This window comes from Actinia tenebrosa, unplaced genomic scaffold, assembly GCF_029948245.1.
Source record: "Actinia tenebrosa isolate PJP-AT-01 unplaced genomic scaffold, QUT_ActTen_1.0 PGA_scaffold11__36_contigs__length_13525064, whole genome shotgun sequence".
In the NCBI taxonomy this organism is placed as follows: Eukaryota; Metazoa; Cnidaria; class Anthozoa; order Actiniaria; family Actiniidae; genus Actinia; species Actinia tenebrosa.
The window spans coordinates 9542318-9546862 of NW_028292571.1; positions in this window are offsets into that span (position 1 = coordinate 9542318).

Below are 4545 nucleotides of genomic sequence, written 5' to 3' on the forward strand. Positions count from 1 at the left end.
CCAGTCTATTCGGAATAAATTCGGTTCAAATCGAATGGATCTCAGTTCATAGAATAACACGGGTTAAAATCGAATAGATCTGTTTATCTAAGACATGGGGTCAACATCAAATGGATCCAGTTATCGATTTGGACTATGTGTCAAAATCGAAATTGGATTATCAGTTATCGAATAAAGAGGGTCTAAAATCCGGAATGATTCATTTTCGAATAAATACGGGTCAAAAATCGATGGTATGAATACCGCGAATAAAAGCGCGGTCAAAATCGAATGGTGAATATAATATAGCGAATGAAACCGGTCCCAATCGAATGATCCAGTTATCGAATAAGATGGTCAAAATCGAATAGTTCTTTTCAAATAAATGGGTCAAAATCGAATATATTCAGTTATCCAATAAAAAGAGTCAAAAGCGATGGATCCCTTTATCGAATAAATGGTCAAAATCCATGCAAATGGATTCCAGTTATAGAATAAAATGGGTTAAATTGAGATCGATTCGTTATCGATAAATTGGTCATTCGACTAATGTCAGTTATCTGAATAAAATGGGGCAAATCTAATAGATTTCATTATCGATAACGTGGTCAAAGTCGAATCATTCCAGTTATCGAATAACACGGGTCAAAAAATCGAATGGATCCAGTTATCGAATAATGACGCTTCAACATCGAAGTGGATTCCAGTTATAGAATAACCGGGGTCAAATCGAATAATATTCATTCCTAATAATGGTCAAAATCAAATGGTCCAGTTTATCGATTAAAATGTTCAACATCATTGATTCATTTCTGATTAAAGTGGGTCAAACTCGAATAGATTCAAGTTTTCGAATACACGGTAAAATCGAATGATGACATACAGCGAATACGCGGGTCAAAATCGAATGGATGAATATAATTAGCGAAGTGAAACAGTCAAAATCAATGGATCCAGTACGGAATAAAATAGGTCAAAATCGAATAGATTCAGTTATCAAATAAACTTGGTCAAAATCGAAAGATTCGGTTTAGCCAATACAAAAAAGGGTCAAAATCGAATGTTCAGTTTGGACTAAACTGGGTCACAATCGAATAGATGTCAGTTTTATCGAATAATAACGGGTCAAAAATCGAATGGATGAATATATCGAATAAAATGTGTCAAATCGATAGAATTTCAGGTGTATCGAATAAATGGGTCAAATCGAATAGTTCAGTTATCGAATAAAATGGTCAAAATCGAATAGATTCAGTTATCGTGAATAAAATGGTCAAATCGAATAGATTAGTTATCCATAAATGTTCATAAATCGAATAGATGTCAGTTATCGATAAAAGGGTCAAAACGATAGATTCCGTTATCGATAAAATAGTTCAAAATCGAATCATTCATCTCGAATAAAGAGGTCCTATCGAATAGATTCAGTTATTCGAATAACGCGGGGACAACAAAGAATGGCATCAGTTATCGAAGAACACGGCGAAAAGCGAATGGATGAATACAGCGAATAAAGCTGGTCACAATCGAATGTATGAATATATATAGCAAATGAACGGGCTCAAATCGAATGGATCCAGTTATCGAATATAAATGTGTCTAAAAGTCGAATCGATTTAGTTCTATCGACTACATGGTTCAAAATCGATAGATGCCGATTTCGAATAACAGCGGTGTCAAAATCGAATAGATTCAGTAGGCGAATATTGTCGGTCAAATCGAAGAATTCAGTTATCGAATAAAATGGTCCAACTCGAATAGATTTCATTTATCGAACAAAACGGGGTGAATAATCGAAATGGATCCAGTAAATGGACAACCCGTGTCAAAATCGAATAGATTCAGTTATCGATAAAATGGGTATCGATCGAATAGATTCAGTTATCGAATAAAATGGGTACAAATCGAATAGAATTCAGTTATACGAATAAAATGGGTCGAATCGAATTGTTCAGTTATCGAATAAAATGGTGTCAAAATCGAATAGATTCATTATCGAATAAAGGGGTCAAATCAAATGGATCCAGTTTATCGAATAAAATGGGTCCAAAAATGGAATAGATTCAGTTATCGAATAAAAATGGGTCAAATCGAATAGATTCAGTTCGATATAAAGGTGTCAAAATCGGAATAGATTCAGTTATCGGAATAAAATGGGTCCACTAATCGAATGGATCCAGTATCGAATATACTGTTCAAAATTCGAATGGATCCAGTTAATATATAACCGGGTAAAATCGAATAGATGTCAGTTATCTAATTAAAATGGTCCAAAATCAAATGGATCCAGTTTATCGATTAAAATGTATCAAAAAAAAAAGTTTTCCAAAAAAAATGATTCAGTTAGTCGAGATGAAGTTGGTCCAATCGAATAATATTCATTATCGAATATAGGGGTCAAAATTGAATGGATACAGTTATTGAACTAAAAATGTGACAATTATCGAATCGATTCAGTTATCGAATAAAATGGTCAAGAATCGAATGATTCATATCGAACAAACGGGTGATAATCGATGGATCCAGTAATCGCAACACAGCGGGTCAAAATCGAATAGATTCATTATCCTAATAAATGGTCCAATCGATGATTCATTCGTCGAATAAAATGGGTACAAATCGAATAGATTCATTACGAATAAAATGGGTCATAATCGAATAGATTCAGCTTATCGATAAATGGACCGAATCGATAGCTTCATTGTCGATAAAATGGGTCCAAATCGAATAGATTCAGTTAGTAATAAAGGTCAAAATCAATAGATTCGTTTATCGAATAAATGGGTCAAACAAATGACCGTTTATCGAATAAAAATGGGGTCAAAATCGAATACATTCAGTTGTCGTATAAAATGGGTCAAAATCGAATAGATTCAGTATCGATAAATAGGAAGTCAAAATCGAATAGATTCATATATCGAATAAAATAGTCAATAATCGCTATATTCAGTTACGAATAACGACGGTGTCAAAGAGGAGGATCCAGTTATCGATTAATTGTCAAATCAAATGGTCTCGTATTTCCTTCTCGCGCTCTTCTGTCTGTCTTAGCGAATAAAAGGTCAACCGGTGGGTGCTGCCGAGAAGCAGTGGGCGAATAAACGGTCAAAATCGAATGGATGAGCAAGCGAAGAACCGGGGCACAAATCAATACGGGAGGAGATAAATATACGCAATGAAAACAGGCGAGCCGTCTACGTCGCGCGTCTGTGTCCATCGGGTGTGGTAGCAGGGCGGAGAACCTTTGCCTGTCCGTCTGGCCTCTGTCGTACCGCGTCCATACCCTCCGGTAGTTCGAGTCTACTCTTCTCACGGCGTCTATACGTGCGAACCCGGGGTGTCTGCTCTCGGCCTGCCACCGTCGGGGGCCCTGACTGTTTTCGCGCGAGTGCAGTATCGAACGAAACACGGTCAAATCGAATAATTCTTAGCTAAGAAACCCTCAGGGGCAAATCGAAGAGAGGCAGTATCGAATAAAAGGGGTCAAAGCAAGGGGCCGTGATAAATAAAATGGGTTAAAATGGATAGATTCAGTATCGAATAAAAGGGGTTAAATCGAATGATCTCGTTAGCGATACAACGGGTCCAAAATCGAAGAGATTCAGTTATCTAATAAATGGGTCAAATCCGAAATAGAGTCATTTAGCGAATAAGGGGTCCAAGCAATGGATCCAGTTGTAGATAAAATGGGTCAAATGGAATAGGATTCAGTGATCGAATAAATGGGTCAATATCGACTAGATTCAGTTATCGAATAATGGGTCAAAATCGAATAGTTCAGTAGCGGATAACGTGGGTCCAAATCGAATAGATTCTTTATCGCATAACACGGGTCCAAATCGAATGGATCCATTTTCGAATAATACGGTTACCAAAATCGAATGGTCCGTTTAAGATAACACGGGTAAAATCGAATAGATTCAGCTTATCTAATAAAATGGGTTCAAATCAAATGGATCCAGTTATCGATTAAAATGTGTCCGCAATCAAATTGATTTTCAGTTATCGAATAGGGGTCCATCGAATATATTCATTTTCGATAACGTACGGGTCACAATCGACATGATGAATACAGCGAATAACGCGGTCAAAATCCTAATGGATGAAATATAATATAGCGAATGAAACAGTCAAAATCGCATGGATCCAGTTAATCGAATAAAATAGGTCAAATCGATTAGCTTCATTTATCGTCATAAATAATGTCAAAATCGAAAGATTCAGTTATCGAATAACACGGGGTGGTGTCAAAATCGAATAGATTCTTATCTATAAAATGGTCAAAATCGAATAGATTCATTATCGAATCAAATGTGTCAAAATCAAAATGATCCAGTTATAGATAAATGGTGTTAAAGGGAATATATTTCATTATCGAATAAAATGTGTCCATATCGACTAGATTCAGTTTCGAATAAAATTGGGTCAAAATCGAATAGATTCAGTTATCGAATACGTGGGTCAGCCTCGAATAGATTCAGTTATCTAATAACAACGGGTTCAAAATCGAATGGATCCAGTTATCGAATAATACGTGCACAAATCGAATGATCCAGTTATAGGAAT